This window comes from Bactrocera tryoni, chromosome 4 (genome assembly GCF_016617805.1).
Source record: "Bactrocera tryoni isolate S06 chromosome 4, CSIRO_BtryS06_freeze2, whole genome shotgun sequence".
Taxonomy (NCBI): domain Eukaryota; kingdom Metazoa; phylum Arthropoda; class Insecta; order Diptera; family Tephritidae; genus Bactrocera; species Bactrocera tryoni.
In genome coordinates, this window is record NC_052502.1 from 77,085,269 (window position 1) to 77,106,005 (window position 20,737).

General features: G+C 30.9%; 1 protein-coding gene across 5 annotated transcripts in view; it reads left to right on the forward strand.

Annotated features, from left to right (window-relative positions):
* LOC120774208 overlaps window positions 1–20,737 on the forward strand; it is a 180,152-nt gene that overhangs the window by 87,827 nt on the left and 71,588 nt on the right. For 4 of the 5 annotated variants that reach the window (XM_040103657.1, XM_040103655.1, XM_040103656.1 and 1 more), the window contains one exon: window positions 8,419–8,449. The exons of the other annotated variant lie outside the window; for it this stretch is intronic. The gene's annotated coding sequence lies outside the window, so the exon portion shown is untranslated. The remainder of the gene's footprint in view (window positions 1–8,418; window positions 8,450–20,737) is intronic. 5 annotated transcript variants of the gene reach the window in all.

Below are 20,737 nucleotides of genomic sequence, written 5' to 3' on the forward strand. Positions count from 1 at the left end.
GCATGTAAATTTCTATAAATAAATGATGATTAACACAAAATATTTTAGTTATATAAGAGAGAGGGTTGAGGCTGTGGTTCGCTTTAATGGAAAAGTACAACAACAATAAACAAAATGCAAAAAAAAAAAATAGATTTTAAAAAATGTAAAAAATAAATGTACAAAATGTATAAAAATTGAAAAAAAGTTATTAAAATTAAAAAATTATAAAACTTAAGAAAATGTATAAAAAAAAAAAAAATATAAAAATTTATAAAAGGCTAAAATATTTTAAATGAATTTAAAAAAAAAAAAAATTATAAAAAAAGTTTTATAAAATTAATGAATAAAGTAAGAAAAAAATAAAAAAGTAATAATCATTAATCAAACATAAATTTAAAAAAAAATTGTAAATTAAAGAAAATATAAAAACTAAAAAAATGTTAAGAATAAATGAAGTAAAAAAAAATAAAAAAAAATAATCGTTACTCAAGCAAACATTTGCGAACCTTCTAGTTAATTATATGTGCTTCTAAGCTGCCTTTCGCCGTCTACTGTTATTGCTTTTGCTTTTAATTCTTTTCTAAGCTTTGTTGTGCCTTTTTATTTCTTTACATTGTGAGTCAGTCTACTATAAACTACTCTAGCATGTCTACAGCTTTAGTACCTATCATAAAGACCATAGATTCGCATCTTCCTCTCCGCCCATCTCTCTCTCCCTTGCCTGCGCGCGCTGCCTTCATCATTTAAGCGGTCGGGTTGCCGTAGGAAGCAATTAACTAATCAAGTTGGCAATTGTAATCGCTGCTGCCTGTAGTTCTCAGCTCGCTTATACACTATATATATGTACATATATACATAAATATATGTATATACTATATATGTACATATGTGTGGTAATATTCCAAAGGCTTTGGCTTTCATTTACCCACATTGTGTAAGCTGCTGTCGGCGAAGGTGCTTATTGCGTCGCGTTTTGGCGCTGAGAATGATGATAAAGCATGTGATAGCATCTAGACGCCAAATCCAAAGCTAAATGTGTATAGCTTGGTGTCGCTTTGTTGTTGTAGATAGTAATAAATTTTAAATGTTTCATAGACAGCAGTTTGGAGATTATTACTTCAACCACAGCCTATTTTTATGCCGTTTTATTGTTGCTCCCGACTTCCGTGGACATTGCTTAATGAGAAGGCTTAATTACCATATAATTTTTATTATTTTGTTTTCATATTTTTATCTTACAAAATTTATATTGAAACTATTTTCAGAACATTGCTAACACATTAAACGTAAATTATGTATTTTTCGCCGATTTTTTTTATTTTTATTTTTTGGATTTTCCTTGGCGCTTTGATGATATCACTTTTGTAATTAGTATTTTAGCTTCGCTAGTGTTTTACAATGGCTCATCAGGCATGCAAATTATTTGTTTATAATTTTTTTTATTAATGCTGCGATTGCTTTTTATATATTTGTACATGCCAAACGCACATTTTTAATATTCAGTTGTTTACATTAAATATTCCTTCATGTGAAAATCAACGCTGCTGTATGCCAATCACGCACTATACATATGTGTAGCTATAAATAAGTGGATAAGCACGGATGTAGACAAAAAATAGTTATATTTTCAATTTTTTTGATTTATTTATTATTTTTTTAGGTTTTTTATTACTTTTTGACTTTAGCTTTTTACCTATAAAGAAATGTTTCGGTCTTCTAATGGATCTTTTCCAATTTCTGAGCAAATTTACCATAGCAACGCATTCATTGGTTAGTCGAAAAAGTATTTTCGTATTTTGTCAATAGATGTAGTTGCAGTCATATATTTCAAAATTTCGATTTACACTGATGAAATAATGTCTCTAAAGGGAAAATTGACAAAAAGTTATAGTATTTTGAAAATTTTACCGTTATAATTTATAAATATTTATTTTTATAGAAATTTGGCGAATTATTTTTTAGGTAATTTAATTTTTTATTTTAATTAAAAAAAATTTAATTTTAAAATATTTTTATTGGCTATAAATATTTTTTATTACAGAAATTTGCTTCTAAAACACAATGAAATCCTTTTCAATTAAATTCCAAAATAATCCGCTTGACAATCTTGCTAATATTATTGTTTTTTACTGATATTTTTTGCTTTTGCTTTTGTAATTATTTTATTCTCTCTCATATTACTTCCAATTATTTATCCGATAAATTTTGTTTATTGTTCGTCATGCTCATTTGGCGATTCGCTTGCCTGCTTATTTACTCGTTTGCTTCACCAGCAGCTTATTATCTTTTGTTTGGAATTTATATGCTCGTTTGTACGTCGAATTGGCAAATTTTTATTTTTATGAAACGCCAATCGTACAATTGCGCGAAGGTCGTTAAGCAATAGTGCAGAGAGATTCCTTTTTTTATGAGAATACAAAATTTTGCGTGAAGGTCTTGCAATAAATAGTGTTAGTGACATTTAAAATCAGATATTAATTAAAAAAGAAATTATAAAAAGGTTATGCCACTTGAAAAATTTTGAATTTTTTAAAGAAGTGTATTTTTGTTTCCTTATACTTACACTGCTATATAAATAAGCTTTTTGGTAGCTAAAAAATTAGCCTGCCAGAGCTAAAAAAAAAATTAAAAAAAAATATATATTAAAAATTTTTGTTCAGTATTTTTTATAAATTTTTATGATATAAAAAAAAATTAAAAATAATTATAATATTTCTTAATTTTTATACTTAAATTTTAAAATTACAATTTTTTTAATTTTTATTTGCAACATAACAGGTAATAGAGAAAAAAATTTAAGTATAAAAAATTATAATTTTTGTTAATTTTTTTAATTTTATGAGTAAAATTATTTCTAAAAATCTTTATGTTGGCAATTAAAAAAAATAATATTTGTAAGATTTTAACGTATAATTTTACACCTTTAATTATATGAAAAATCCTAAATTTTATAATAATAATTTTTATCTTGATGAGATTAAGGTAGTTGTTAGCCATGCATAGCTTTGCATTTGTTACTAATATCGTCTAATTAATGACCACATATTTACCCGTATCCACCCGACACGTATGTTTATTTATCAATCAGCTGTCGGAAATTTCAACATTTTTGGGCAGTTACGTCAGCAATTCTAATTAATTATTTGCCTAAAATCTCAGTGTTTTTTAATTTTACTATATTATTAAAAATTTAAATTAATTTTAAATTATAGATCGGAAGAGCACACAATTGTAATAAAAGTAATTTTATATTTTAATTAAAAAATCAATTATTAAAAATTTAAATTTTACCAAAGTAAATCTTTTAATAAAAAAATTATAAATTTTAATAAAATAAATTCAATTAATTAAAATAATTAAATTAAAAAAATCTTTAACAAATATATTTCTCAATAAAACATTTTATCGAAATTATTTTAAATTTTAATAAAAAATTTAAATTTTGTCAAAAATATTCAATTATTAAAATAAACAAAATTTTTTTTAATTAATTCTTAAAAAATATATTTTCCAAAAAATACATTTCAATAAAAGCAATTAAAATTTTTATAAATTTCAAATTCCAATAATATGCTATGAATGACAAGTTAAAATCTTTTCGTTTCGCTTTTCGATCCATATTCCCCTCTTTGCATTTGCGGCTGCCACTTCCGCTTACAAAAACTCTTATCTCGCCTTCATCACCTGCTGAAGGTTCAATTATTTATTCAACACGGGTTCATAATTTGTCATTGATTTCTTACAAATTCTTATTACACACATTCATACATACATACACAATAATAATAATAATAATCTTATTTGAGTAATCACCCGGATATGTTTGGCCAAGCTGCCATACGGTGTCAAATAATCCATCATTTTTCATGCGCAAACTTTTTGTTTTTGCTTCTGCCAAAGCATAATAACTTTTCTGAAGTAATGTACAAATAATGCGCCAGCAACTATGAAAACGCCTACACGAAAAAACGGCAAAACCACGACAAATTCAATATCAAGGCGAGTTGTTGAGAGATTCGATTAGGCAGATAAAAAGGAATTCGGATAATAATTATGGCGCACAGCAGTGGCAAAAAGCGCAGTAATAAGAGAATAAAGCATAAAGTGTACAAAAAAATTATTGAACAAATAATTGATTTTTTTTAACAATTTGATAAAAAAATAATAATAATAACTTCATTCTAAGCCGTTAGATAAAATCTGAGCGTGAATTTATACAAATAGCGACGGCTTTGCATTTGTTCAAAATTTGCTTTCCACACCTCGGTTGTTAGGAAATTAATTTAAAAATCATTAATCAAAAGTGGCGTTTTTAAATACTGTAATTTTAGCCAAGAATTATGACCTTTCGGATAATTTGTCATAATTTTGATAGGCTTACATTGAGAATCTTAATTTTTTCCTACATAATTAAATTATTTGACGCTTGTGTGCTCAAAATTTTTAAATTATATACAATGAAATTCAATGTTATAAATAATTACACATTAAAACCTTGATCCTTTATAAAAAAAAAAAATATTGTATTTCAAGGAAATAATAAAAAAATATAATTTTTACTAATGAAATGTTTTTTCTAGTTTAATAGGAACTCATAAAAAATTCTAACCAAAAATTATTTATAAAAATTTTATTTTTAATCTAAAAAAAAAAATACTTTTCGAACCAAAAAATTATAAAAAAAACTAATGTTTCATTTTTTTATAGCTTTTTGTATAGAAACTCATTTTTTGAATTCCTATTTAAAAACTTGTAAATATTGGTAATAAAAAAGTACAAACTTTTGATAAAATTTTTCAGTATTCTTTAGTTTTTAAATATTTTTTTATACCTTCATATCATAAATTTTTATTTTGCTGTTTCTTCAATTGTTTTTTATTTTATCCCTCTTTTTTCAATGTTTGAGTTTTAATAAAATCGTTTAGAGAATTATAATAAAAAATTAAAAAATACTAGTACTTTTGGGACTTTATTTAATTTTCTTCCAAAATTTGTTTTATATTGTTTATTAATTATTTTAAATTTTCTTAATTATTACAATTTTTTTTAAATTAATTTTAATTTTTTATATTTTTAACTTTTTAAATTTGGCTTTATTTTATTTTCTCAGAAAATTTATTTAATACTATTAGTTAATTATTTGAATTTTTCATAATTTTTTAAACTTTTCACTTAATTTTTATTTTTCATATATTCTTTAAATTAATATTTATTAATTATTTTAAATTTTCTTAATTTTTAATTAGTTTTAATTTCTCATATATTTTTAACCTTTTGAATTTGGCTTTGTTTAATTTTCCTCGAACTTTTATTTTATATAATTTGTTAATTATTTAAAATTTTCATAATTTTTTCGACTTAATTTTATTTTCTTATGTTTTCTTTTTTAAGCTTATTTTATATTTAAAAAATATTTTTTTGTTTAATTGAAATAAAATTTTTTAAATTTGTAAATTGTTAAAATATTTGTTTTAATTTTATTTTCAATTTACATAAACTTTTATTTTTAATATCTTTTTAAATATATTTTTCTATCCAATCTCTTTTTTTTTAATGTATTAATTTATATTAAAGAATTGCATTAAAAAGTACGGCTACTGTATGGCTTTGTCTATTTTTATACTCTCGCAACAAAGTTGCTAAGGAGAGTATTATAGTTTTGTTCACATAACGGTTGTTTGTAAGTCCTAAAACTAAAAGAGTCAGATATAGGGTTATATATACCAAAGTGATCAGGGTGACGAGTAGAGTTGAAATCCGGATGTCTGTCTGTCCGTCCGTCCGTCTGTCCGTCCGTCCGTCCGTCCGTCCGTGCAAGCTGTAACTTGAGTAAAAATTGAGATATCATAATGAAACTTGGTACACGTATTTCTTGGCTCCATAAGAAGGTTAAGTTTGCCACGCCCACAAAATGGCGGAAACCGAAAACCTATAAAGTGTCATAACTAAGCCATAAATAGATATTAAAGTGAAATTTGGCACAAAGAATCGCATTTGGGAGGGGCATATTTGGAAGTAATTTTTTGGAAAAGTGGGCGTGGCCCCACCCCCTACAAGGTTTTTTGTACATATCTCGGAAACTACTATAGCTGTATCAACCAAACTCTACAGAGTCGTTTCCTTCATACATTTCCATATACAGTTAAAAAATGGAAGAAATTGGATAATAACCACGCCCACCTCCCATACAAAGGTTATGTTGAAAATCACTAAAAGTGCGTTAACCGACTAACAAAAAACGTCAGAAACACTAAACTTTACGGAAGAAATTGCAGAAGGAAGCTGCACCCAGGCTTTTTTTTTAAATTGAAAATGGGCGTGGCGTCGCCCACTTATGGACCAAAAATCATATCTCAGGAACTACTAGACCGATTTCAATGAAATTCGGTGTATAATATTTCCTTAACACCCTGATGACACGTACGAAATATGGGTGAAATCGGTTTACAACCACGCCTTCTTCCAATATAACGCTATTTTGAATTCCATCTGATGCCTTCTCTGTATACATTAGGAACCAATGATGATAGCGGAATAAAACTTTACACAAATACGGTATTTGAAAAATATGTAAATGACGGATAATGAAATCTCGATTATCACTTTACCATGCGAGAGTATAAAATGTTCGGTGACACCCGAACTTAGCGCGTCCTTACTTGTTTTTAATTTTATTTTATTTTATATTATATATTTATTAATTGTTTTAAATTTTCATAATTTTGAAAACTTTTTAAAATAAATTTAATTTTCAAACTTTTTTTTGTTAATTGTGGTTTTTAATTTGTGTAACTTTTCAAATTTAAAAATTGTTTTAATTTGAAAGATATTAATTATTTTTAGTTCGTAAATCATTATATTTTTTATAAAATTATTTCTAAATGTACTTAGTATTTTAAATTTAACATGCTTCCTTCATTAAATCATTACTTAATTTATTTTTTTAGACATTTTAAAACATTTTGAAATACTCATATGTTTATGTTTTATATAAATATTTTATTGTGTATTATTATTAATTATTTCAAATGTTCACAATTTTTTTTTAATGAATTTTATTATTTCATCCATTTAACTATTTAAATTTCTTTTTAATTTATAAAATATATATTTTTTTTAATTTACATACACATTGAATCTTAGATAATTATATAATTATATTCTTGATAAATTTCTAAATTGCTCACACAGTTTATTGCTTATTTTCAGCGCATTGCTTTATCATTTCTGCTTACTTTACCAATTTCTATTTATAATTATTGTTTCTTAATGATAATACGCTTTTATTGGCAATTCAAAACATCATAAAATTAAGTATGTGTGTGTGTGTGTAGAGACACTTTGGCAATCAATTAAACGTATTTTGAACCTTATCTCCTACTATATTTGTTGTTGTGTAGATATGTATGCCTGGATAAGCTTCTTACTTGGCACCGCATTACGCTGATTCACGCTCCCACACGCTTTTTCATATACATATGTACAACAACTACAACACTCAGGTGCGCCAAGCAGCACATTCATGATGTCTTCGCACTATTTAATTGCTCGCTGCTTGCTGTCTACAAAAATATTAAAAAAAATATAATTCTAGGTAAAGCAAGAATCATAACACGTGTGTCGCTGGCTCATAATATATATTATGAGATACACGCATGTTCATGCCGAAAACTAAATAAATATCATAAATTCATTAACGCCCACATGTGGCCTACACGTAGCCTATTTGAGGGCGCCACAACATAAACACTCACAGCGCGTCGGTTTATCAGTCAGAAACACAAACCGAGATCTGTAGTGTTGAATGGATGGCCTACCGTTCCCACCCTCCTCCAATCAGCTCCCACGCGCGCTGCTCTGTTAGCCGCGTCGCTTGTTGCATTCGCCTCACCTTAATAAGACGTTTCGACATTTTTGTCTGTCTGTCTGTCGGCCGACCGGCGACGCGGTTCGCCCTCTGCGCCGTGCGCTTTTGAATTATGTGGCAATTTCTGCTATGACTTGTTTTTTCTTATGAGAAAATGTGAGGCAAAACAGACAGCAAATCATTCCTGGCGCTGTCTCATTTGATACTTGGGTGCTTAACTACTTAAGCATATCTGATGTGTTTTCCAGACACTGTTTCCACTACGTGCGCCTCTTATACTACGCGTTGTTATTGTAGTAAAGTACCGGCCCTACATATGCCTGCTGTCTTAATCCGCAATCGCGCCGCTTCAGCCCTTTTCATTTCGCGGCGAATTAAGATTTCATAATTTCGCATTAATTATTAATATGTAACGGTTAATTTCGATATCGTATATTAATTTATGCGCTGAGGCGCGTCCGTGTTGAATTTCAATTTATTAACCAACCTAAGATTGTACTCAGATAAGTACTTTTGTTCATGCCTGAGCGATTTCAATTAATCATTTGTTTTTCCTCTTTTCATTTCAGCCGAGCGCTCGCTGTCCGACAAGAGATTAATGTAAGTACAAAATAAAATTTTCAATATATTATGTTCTGCGCCCGATTCTTGTTAGACATTGGGGTTGCCGCAAGTGTGTTGGAACCTTTCGTTCCACGTTCGGAGAGAAGCCTACACCGATGTAGAAAAAGTCTCTTACTTGCTTCTAAAGCACTATGCTTATCTGGAAAACTATTTGAGAATAGATACGATGATTAGCTGTACAGGGAAGATTTCTTCAAGTGTAGACTACTTACCGCAGTTCCTTAGTTTTTTTTAAGTATTGACGGATCTCTGATTAATTAATATTAATTTTTGTTCCTTCTCTCTATGAAATAAACTTCCAGCTATGCCTTCTTGCCACAAGAACCTTTAAGTTTCGTTCTTCCTGTCTCTCTCCTTGCTCCCTCTTTTCCCTCTGTTTCGATTACTCCGCTTGAGATAGGTGGATAGTTTAGCCAAGTATTTTAAGACTCAATCTCCCTTTAATACGTAGGCTGCCTTTTATATATACGGGTTTGAGAGCAAAAGCAATTGTTAATCACCGAAAATCGCTTTACTATTTTTCAAAATATTCTTCATTAAAATCTAAATTCGAATCTATTTCGATCTATATTGGAGCTGAATATATCGCTTCGAAGCGTTTAGACAGCTCTAGAGAGCATAAAAACTCAACAAAATCTATCAAATCCTGTCCTCAAGAGTTTAACCACAGCTTAAGTAAGTCGGTGGGCATTTATTTAACCTAAGAAACTACTTCCGACTATCGGTCTTCCATCCTCATTCCTTACTCACATCTTTATTTCTAGAACCTTTGTTACACGCCACTTTGCTACCTTAGAGCTCCGACGATCTTCATAACACTTCAGAACATCTCTCAGCTCTTTCCAAAGCTCATACATCTTGAGCGTAAGGCGCAGCATTGTTACTCTTCCTAATACCTAATTTTTTCAATAGTGCTGAGAAACTACACCCGACTTTTTGTCTTCACACAACATTTTTACGCACATCTTACTTTGGGGAACCTTTATTAGAGTCTATTTTACTAACTAAGGCCTTCGATGCGCTGCAGAATACCATAAAACCGCTCTCAGGTCTTTCCAATGTTCAGAACTCTTAAGCATAAAGAGTTCGTAATTTTTATGCTCATTTACGCTCACTTGTACTCTCCCAAAACCTTGACTCACTCAGGCGTTCATTCAATGCGTCAACTTCATTTGGATTACCGTTAATTACAGTTGATTTAATTGCCAAAAAAGTTGTGTACCGTTAAGGAAAATATAAAAAAAATTATACTGCAAGAAAATACAATAATTTTGAGAGCAATTGCGGGTGCGCGCCAACTGTCCGCATTGCAGGGCACACAACCTCACCTCACTTTGGCAGCGACTAGCACGATTGCATGCAACAATTAAGGCTTAAACAACTGCGCGCACAATTAAAAGCGCCTAATTATCACCCTTCAACGCCACAAAATCGTAAAACAGTAAAACAGTAAATAATACACTAACCGCTTACAAATTTTATTGCACCCAATGCGAAGGTGCAAGTGATATATGCGCAAGCGGCAAGCGCCGACGATGGCGGTGGCGGTGGCAGGTGCATGTACATGCAACACATGCTGCACACGCAATTCAATTCACAACGCAAACAGTTAGCGGAGGCGCGTGTGGGGTGCGCGGTAGCTGCGCTTGCAACAATTTGCGCGAGTTAGTGCGAAAAGTTGGCGGTCGAAAACTACAAACAGCACATTTACATTAAGGCAACCGCAATAAAGTTAGTTGGCGCCTGGCGCGCACAACGCCCACAACGCGCCGCGCCATCCACACCCGCTAGCCCGCGAACATTTAAGCTGCATCACAAATTCCACCAAAATTACAGATAAACAAAACAAATCCCCAAACGCAGCGCGCACCGTGTGTGCGCAACGCTGTGCGCAGGCGGCGGGCAGGTGATGACACTGTAAAATAACTGTAAATTGCGAATTAAGCCCAATCGCGCATGGGTTGCAAACGCCAAGCACACACACACACAGTGAGCGGCAAGCCTTGCTGGCGGCGAGCGCGTCACAAAGCGCGTATGGTGGTATATGTGCGCAGTGTTGATTTGGTTCGAAACTTTACTGTTGTATTTTGTTAGTCCCTTAAAAGCGACGAAAAAACCAACGAAATTTGGCGCATTTACAGTTACGGCGTTTGTTTGACCAGCGACCACCAGCAAGCGGCTTCCGCTGCTGTGCGGCTAAAATATCCCGGCTCCAATGGATTTGTGTAGTTTAATTTTGTTTTGGTCTTTCATTTTCGGTATTTCGTTCTGCTGTGCTTTGGGCAGATTACGCGTTCCGCTGGGGTTTTGAAACAAGGGCACTATGATGAGCTTTTATCGCTTCCAATGGGTCTTCTCTGCTATAAAAAGTTACGTCGGAGTAGTTAGGCAAGCAGGTTCTAACATCAAGCTGTTAACTTTAGAGTTTCTCGTCCTTAACTTCACATCAAACTCGACCGGAACTGGTGTTATTTCGTTATTCCAGAGCTTGAGCGAGCCACTGTGGCATATGTATGTGGTCCAAGCAGCTTTTTTTGTTCGAGCGACTGAGAAATTCTACTATACTGAGCCATATATGAGTTCAGATTTAAGATCCCAACACTTTTTACTATATTTCATGATTTATATCTATAACTAAAGGTATAATATAAGCTATAAACCTAAAAGGGAAAAGCTCGCAGAGTTTTAGAATGTCTTCAAGAAAATAGGAACGTCTCTAGAAGCTCGTTCAAACTACCCGACTTAACTATATTCACCCCTAACTTCTTCTAGCTCTAATTTAAAAAATGTTATCAAAATTCCCGTTAGCACTTCTCAAAGCTCGTATACCTTAATAAGTTAACAAGAATATTGCTTTGACTTTGTTAGCATAATTCTTTTGCACACCTCACCTAATCGTTTCTAATTACCTCAAGGCACTAAGACTGAACACGCGAGAAATCAGAGAATGTGTGAAGAGTAACTAAGACGCACCGCAAGGTGATGAAGATTTGAATTATGGCGTATTAAATTTCAACGTTATGACAATTATGGCGCGTAAGACCACATAAAACCAGCATCTAAGTGCTTGGTTCTGTTGTGGAAAATTACACAAAGAGGCCAATAAATTAGCCTTGTCTTTGCGTGTCAGACTTTGGACTTTTGTAAGACAATACGCGATGTACTCTAAAGCAGACAGAAGCCAGCTACCGCAAACAACAAAGACGAAAAACGTTTGCAGATGAGTACTGTATGCTCTGAATGACATAGATGACGGTATGGGCACCCAAAGGGGTACGGCATATCATTAGACCGCATAACTAGTAGTGCGATATAGCGCCAAATTCAAGTCTAAGGTTTCTTGCAGAGAAATGAGTTCACAATTGACAAGTAGTGACAGCGCCAAGGCTGTGTGTTGTATTGCTGCAATAAAGTCTTTTTGCAGATCAATTAATTGGTCCTCAAATCAGCTTAATAGAGATTTCCATGGAACTCCAATGTAAACTGATAGCTTACGCTAAAATTTCAAGAAAGGTGTAGCTGAGGTATAGAGCTAGAGCTTTATAAAGCTTTGTTGGTCTTGAAAGCTTTCGTCTTGTGTTCATCAATTAAGCTTACAGCTTTGAAGCTTTAAACTAATCCTGACTCCCAGGTCAACTAAAATATATGGCGTCTCACTTTATGTCGTAAGAAAACGAAAAAGCTTTCGTTTAAACAGTTGAGTTTATCAGTGATGCTCAAAGCTGTGAAGCTTTAAAGTAATCCTGACTTGGCTAAAATTTTATACCGTTTCACTTTTCGAGTGGTTAGGAAACGATAAAGCTCTTTAAAAGCTTTTATATTTAATTTTTCATATAGCTTTCTTGATCTTAGAAAACTTCCGTTTAAACAGGTTGGGATCATCAATGAAGCTTACAGTTTTGAAGCTTTAAGTTAACTTTGTCTTGGTTAAAATTTGGTCGTAAAGTCCTAAGAAACGAAAAAGCTGTTAAAAAAAACTTAATTTTTTTTTATAGCGAACAAAAAGTTCACGGGCTCAAAGCCTCAAGGTAGACATTCTTCTAAACTCAACCCTGAATGAATTACGAGGTTGTCTCGTTTAGGAAGTGGTAAAAGAAGGGACAAGCTCATTAAAAGTTTTTTTTAATTTTTTTTTTATTGAGAATAAAAAATTCTCAGGTTCGATACCTTTAACTGGACAACATTCAGCTTTTAACTAGGTAACCTTGAGCTCTTTAAAAGCTTTTATTTTTAATGTTTTCATAGAGAATTTACAAATTTCCAGATTCGAAACCTTAAGCTAAACATACTCCTGTACTTATCCTTAATTGGGCTAAAACGTTATCCCGCTTCTCTTGTCTAAGTCTAAGATCATGTCGTTTTTAAAGAGAATAAAAACTTCACGAGCCCAAAACCTTAAACTAGGCATACTGTTAAACTCAACCCTGAATGGGTTAATATGTTGCTCTGTTCACTTTCAACAAGAGAAGAAAAAAGCTCTTTAAAAGCTTTTATTTTTATTTATTTTTTATTAGAGAAGGAAGACCGTGCCGAATGTTTTTAAATAAAAAGTTTGCGATTTTTTCCATAAAAATTTTCATAATAAACTATTGTGAAACCCCTGTCATGCTGCGACTCAGTCACGAAGCGCCGTTATTCATTGCCCTTTTAATTGCCTGATCACAAGTATAGCTATTAGAAGGGCTTTTGACAGCTCTGCGCCAATCACGCGAAGTGAATTTTCTATTAATTAAATTTATTATTATTTTTTTTTAATTTCTCCCGAGTTTTATGCAAATTACTGGCATTGTTAGCTGCAAGCGACCTTCAAAATAAGTACTAATTGGAAATAGCAATATGTGAGTGTAAATAAATAATAATAAAATACGAAGCTTTCGACTCGGTTTGCAGCGTTTTGCCACTACAAAAGCAAATTTCAGTTGCGTATAAATTTTCCATGCTTATTAGTTGTGAGCTGTAAGCTTCTTTGTTTCGCGTACTGAGCTATGGATTAGCTATGACAACAACAGCAACGACAACAATGACAATTAGCAATCAACTGTTGCGCTCGCTTGACTTATTGGCAGCAGCGCAGCTCCAAGCGCATCCTCCGCCGGGCACTGTCTCGCTGTCCCTCCCTCTCTCTGCGTTGCTTGCACTGACAAGCGTGTAAAATTCTAAAATATTGTTTGCCAAGCGTTGCTTAACTCGCTGCATGCCAGTGTCAGCGCTGCTCACGTATTTGCCTGTGTGTGATCAGCATAGCTGTTGGCCATCTATCAAAGCTGCAAAGTTTTGCATAATAAAATGGTAAATAAAATGCGAGAATACAAAAGAAAAAACAACATAAACATGCTAACTATGCTAAACGCTCAAGTGACTGCTAAAATGCGTACTTAACTAATTGAAAAGTAAATATTTAATTAATTTTTTGTGTTGTTGTTGGCATTTATTGCTGCTCGTGACCATTTGCTGGCGTTTTGGTTGTTTGAGAAAACTTCGTGATTTATTTTTATTTTTTTTTTAATTTCTGAAGAATTGTCTATGCTTATGTCACAATTAAACTTTTTTTTTGAAATTTTGAAATTTTATTTCATAATTCAATTTGAAAATTATTGTCAAATTTTGTATTTTTTATCAAAAATTTAATTGTTTTTATGGATTTAAATGTTTTTCTTCAAAACAAAAATATTTTAAAATTTTGAGAATTTCAATACGTGTAACTAACATAATAATTTTTGACTTATGTAATAATTAAAATTAAAATTGCTTGTTAAAGTTATAATTTTGAATCTCAATTTTTTTTAATTTTTTTTAATTTTTTATTTACTTAATTTTTGTTTATTTGTTATTTTAAAACTTGCTTTTTATTTTTTTATTTATATCATAATTAAAATTGACGTTTTTGTCCAATTTTAAAATTTTTGTTTTGATATATTTTTTGATTTTTTTTTATTTAATATTTGTTTAATTTTATTAATTTTTTAAAATTTCTTTATAATTAAAATTTAAACTATTTTTAAAATTTATAATTTTCGGTTTTATATTGTTTTAATCATTTTAGTTCAAAATTTGTTAAATTTTTTTAATTATATAATTGTTATTAATTTTTATATATTTTTTTTAAACATGTGCTTAAAAATTAAATTTCAACGTCTAACATCGTGAGTTTTTACATACTATTTTTATTTTTAATAATTTTAATTAATTAATTAATATATAAAAAAAAATGTTTAAAAAATTAAAACTTAAAAATTTTTAAATTTATTTTTAATTTTTTAATTTTTAATTTTTTATTTTTTTAATTTTTTTTTTTAATTTTTAAATTTTTTTTAATTTGTGAAATTTTTTTAAGTTTATTTATGTCATGATTAAAATTGATATTTTTGTTAAGTTTTGCCTTTTTTAATTTTAACATTAAAAATATTTCCATTCATGCTTTAATTTTTCTGCATCACTTTGAATCCTCGTGCAAAAATTATATCCAAGGTACGTGCCAAAGGTGCTAATGCCATTAGAAATACTTTGTACTATTCTATGTAGCATTCAGTTCGCGAAGCGATTAGCAACACTGCATAGCACTTGTTCAGCCACTAATGTACTCGGCATTACTCTGCGTGCAAAAAGTGTTACTACAAACGCGCGAGGCATACTTTGACTCATACACACTCAATTAAGACTCAAATAAATGTACTTTAGATAGTAGTTTAATAGAGAAATATCTAAAAAAATACACACAACTCAAACTATAATGGTAATTAAAAATGTATTTGCTTGAGCTCGAAGTACACAGGCAGCGCACTGCCATTCATTTGCATTTCTAAAAACCATTTACGCTTACTTACTGTTTGATCACTAAATATGTTTGCATATGTGTATTTGATCGCCACAAAACCAGTTCCATGCAACCGCCCGACAGTTAACTGCTAATGCCAGTGCGTGCCTATTTTTATTATGTTTGCAAATATGTAGACAGATCCATTTAAGCTTGTGCTGAACTTGTGCCACAACTAAGCACTGTCGGCAATGACTGACTGACTAGCGTTTTTGTTATTGTTGTTTGCCGCTTATATGGGCATGTTGGCTTTTTGCATATTTTTTATAGTTATTTAACTAGAATGGCTATTTTATAGGCTGGTGCATAGCTCTAAAGTCAGCTTTAAAACTCAGTGCGAGCGGCTTTATTAAAATCTATACTAGTTCGTCCCACTGTAATTTGGTTTTTTACCACAAAAGAGACTGTGTTGCTATTTCCAATGGGTGCATTTCCTATTAAATCTGATTTTTTTCTTTTATTGTGTAATGAAGCAATTAAAAAAAATTTAGCCTGTCCAAAGGCGCTTTCCTTTAAGCCTTTACAATTTCTGTTCAAAATTTTCAAGCTTTATAGCCTTCACTTACATAAATTAAAAATTTTTTGTAATATTTTCATATTTTTGCCCGAAAGTACTGTAGAAATGTCCTAAGCATGGCGATGGTTACCACACTATTTGTCCTAATTGAGTGAATTTTAATTTTAATTTTTTTCTTAAAATTATTTAATGTTTTTTTTAAATAAATTATTATATATTTTATTTAAAAAAATATTAACACTTTCTTCATAAAGTTTTCCCTTAAATTTCAATTAATTTTTTTTTCTAATTTTTATTAATTTGCATATAGTTTTAATTTTACTCCATTCTTTTTTTGAAAAAAAAATATTTTTTATAAAAGAAAATCTCAGCCAAAATCCATTTTTTTTAATAAGTATTTTTTAAATTTTCTCCTAATTTTTTTTAAAAAATATTATATTTTTATAACATTTCTTTTTTAAGTTTTAATTTTTTCCATATAATTTTATTTTTTTTTTTAGAAAAATTTTTAATTTTTCGAATAATATATAATTTTGTTGTTTCCTAAAATTTTGTTGTTTCCTAAAATTTCAATTTTTTTTCTCAAATTTAAATTTTTTTATAGAAATTTGATTTTTTCCAAAAATTAACTTTTTTACTTTAAAATTTTCAAATATTATAAAATTTTTTAATACAATTTCTTCATAGAGTTTTATTAATTTTTAATTTTTTTCCAAGAATTTCATTCATTCATTTTGAAAATTTTAAGTTATTTTCCAAAAATTTCATTTTTATATTTTTAATTTTTCAAATAATATATACTTTCTTTTATAAAATTTCTTCATAAAGTTATATATTTTCATTTTTTTCCCCCAAAATTTAATTTTTTTCTGGAAAACTTTTAATTTTTTGATTTTTATTTTTGAAATAAAAAAATGTTAACTAATTTATTTTTCAAAAATTTAAATTTGAATTTATATATATACATTTTTTTATTTGAAAAAAAATTAAAAATTTTAAATTTTCTCTGGAAAACTTTTTATTTTTTTAATTTTTCTTGAATAAATGTTAATTTTTTTTAATGTTTTGAATTATTTCAAATTTTTTTCTACAATTAAATTTTTTTTTAATATTTTCTTAAAAAATTTAAATTTTTCCAATTTTTTTCTTGAAAGATATTTACAGTTTTAATTAATTTATTTCTTTTTTAAGATTTCACTGCATCTGAACATAATAATAGCGCTATACATAGCCTATTTGGTAATAACCTAAGATTATTAAAAAAAATCTAAATTATGATTACAAAAATTAATTACAAGAAATTACTCCTGAAACTTTCGTTTTAATGCCACTCTTGCCCTCCAACTGTTTACAAATGCACTCCTACTCGATTACGCAACGAACCAGCATAGTCTACACACACACATGTGTCTGTTTAGCAAAACCAGTACATTTACCTTACCGTTAATGGCCGCACAGTCATCAACCAGTTTATCTACCTTTCGAACTAAATACAAATTTATGTGTTTCAATCAATTTTTTGCCACTAACACAGTTGTTGTGCGCCTTAATGATTTTCCTACACTTTTATTTTGTTGCTGTAATCGATACGCCTACCAACAGCACACCCTCAAATGCATGTATTTGCACTAATGTGCTTTCAAATATGAATAATAACAACGGAAAGCACAGCTGGCGGCAGCGGCAACTAATGGCTACCGTTATGTATTTATAAGTACAGTATTATATTATAATAAAATGGATTAAGGCAGCGAAAGCGATGCCCTTGTTTTGATAGCATAGAGAATTTATAAATAAATTAACGTATGCACATATGTGTGTATATATACGCTATGGGTGGATTTGTATTCAATTATATGTGTGTGTGTGCGTTTCATGAACAGTGGCATTAGGTTTCATTAGCCTGTGATGTTTTGTGCTTACCTCAATCGACCTGTTTATTTGTTACAATTTTTCCGCTGCCCACACCAATACCAGCACGCACACACACACTGACACATGCAGCGGAGTGGCTAATGGCTGTACGATGCCATATCAAATTGCTACTAAAAGCCTGAAGCAGAATTTAATATACTTACCATACAATATTAATGTTTGTATAAAATAAATAAGCACATCATACATACATACATATATATATATATATATGTATATACTGTCTATGTGGTAAAAGTAACAGTAGCTTCGCCATTGTCAATTAATTGTAAATTAGCGTCTAACCGTACTTACACTGCACTAAGTATGCAGCGTTGGCGAGTCTAGCGCGCGCTGACGCCAGGGCGTATGAGTAACATGCAATTTATGAACTGAACTACCAGCAACTTAATTACAATAAAAAAGTGTAGTAGAGCGCTGCACAAACACACACAAACTGATATGAAAATAATAACAGTAACAACAAACTTGTAAACATGCATATTTGTGTGTGTGTGTGTGTGTGGGTGCTATAATAACATCGCCAATAAGCGCGCGCAGCAACAACAAATGCCTATTAGTGTCAGTACATGCATGCAACAGCTTGTGCGGCTGGCTTTAATTGCCTTTCGAGCAGGGCCAGTGAAAGTCATTACATGTGAGCAAACAATACATATTTACGCGCGAAAAAGGCGCTTGGAAAAAAGCGGTTGAGTGTAAAAATAAACATTTTTCAACCGCAAATTGCATGCAGGCCATGTCGCTGATGCTTGAATTGCATGCGGACAGCTGCTACAGTAATGCAAACAAAATTATCTATGTATATGTGAAACATTTGCATACGCCTACAACAGCAATAAGCTGTGACAATAATCGATATGGTTGGCATGAGCACAATACTTTAATTGCCGTTAACATTACCAGCACAGCGTTTATCATTATCCACTGAGCTGAAATGTAATATTCAATATTTTTGAAGCTATTACAATTTTCTTAACAGTAATGATTACCACTACAATTAAGATTACAATTACAAGTAATGATTACTAACTCCCATATAAATATTTCGCTGTACATAATTGTATTAAACAGCATCACAATAATTCAGATTGCAATGAAGAGGAGTAATCAGTACATTTTTCGACACTTGTTTTTTTTTGATTACTTTTGCATTACTATTTATATTATAGTTACCATAATCATTGCTACCATAACAGTTATTTTATGTGGATGTACTAAAAGAATTTAAGATGCCAATGATTTCGCTTATGTAAAGGTTTTGAATTACTATTTCAATTACCCTAACAATTACTATAATTAGTACCACGATATTTATTTTAAATGAATGCATTAAAAATTAAATTACAATGAAAAAAGTAATCATTACAAATTTCTCAGTATTTTCTTTGATTGCATAATCATTATTAATTATTATTTGAATCAGCTTTAAAATTATTGCAGTCCATTCAACCCAAATGCCTACTTTATTATCGATGCATTATCGAAGCTTTCTCATTAGCGTTGCTTTTCCATTACTATAATCATTACATTGAAAGTCTTATCATTTTTAAAGTTCGCTATATATTTGCCGTTTTTTATTCAATGTATTTGGTTTTTTATTTAAAACTGGAATTACTTGAATTATTTTAATGCGCACTATTAATAATGCAATACACAAATACCACTACTTTAAAATCTTCATTATAGTTATTAGTATGATTACAAATACCATTACCATTGCTAAATATCATTACTAGTTACCATTAAAAATTACAATTCTTCGTTAGTATTATTTGTATGATTGCAAATACCATTACCAGTACCAATTAACATTACCAAATATGATTACTGATTTCCATTACAAATTACCATTACCAAATATAATTAATTATTTCCATTACCATTACCAAAAACATTACCAATTACCATTACAATTACTCTATTATTATTTTTGTCACTGGGTATATCCATGTACATACATATATCCCTACTTATATTACATTTGCAAATGATAAAGAGGCCTCAAACATAATCTCATCAAAATTTTGCGCAAAGGATTGTTGCCGCATATATAATATATGTAGAGTGGGACAAAAACAATTTACAACAACAACAACTCATAGTTAAGTGCAAAGTTGGGTTTTATGCGACTGCAAGCGCCTGAAAATGGCCAATAATGCCAATGAGGCGGCCATTGTTAAGCCAACTCACTTGAGCGCCATGTGAAACAACAAAAATAAGCAGCACACACACAGCATTGCAAATATTGACAAGCGCATAAGTTCGCAAATGAGTGAATAAGCCAGCGCGATGCTGCTTTCCCCAACTCAAAGCCATTTACGGCCGCCGCTCAAACATTCCAGCGCTCAGCCACTGAGCAAACACGCAGCGCAGCATTTTCCCACATGCTCATCAGCAACGTCATAATCGGCATGCGGCATCTTACGTTCGCCACAGCCCCGCGCGAGTCCTTTCGGCGTGCGGACAACCGCATTTAGCACTCAAGTTGACCCAAATTGCGAGTTAATTTGAATGAATTTAATAAAAATTGTGCAGGCGTGCGAAAAAATCACTTGCAGCGCGCTTGCATGCAAATTTCCATGCACACGCACACACACACACACGCGCACTAATTGAGTCGTTGATGCGGCAGTTTTTGCGCCGAAAAAAGGATTAATAGCCTGACAGCGCTTTTGCGCACGCACGCACACTACCTCGCTTTGTAATGCAGCCACTGCGGCAACAATAATAGCTACAAAAACAATAAATGCGCACTGCAATCTGCTGCACAGGCTCATTGTCAATTCAATTTAAATTCATTGCAGGCAGCTGCTCAGCTCAGCGGCAGAAAGCCAATCGACGCGCCAGCGAATATTTGCTGTTGTAATGCAATGTAATGTGCGGGCGGACAAAGTAATGCATTAATAATGCCACATGCATCATCGGCAGCACAACATGTTGCATACCGCGCATTAGTGGCAATTTTTGTTATTGCAGCGCAGCTGACAGCCTTTGAGGT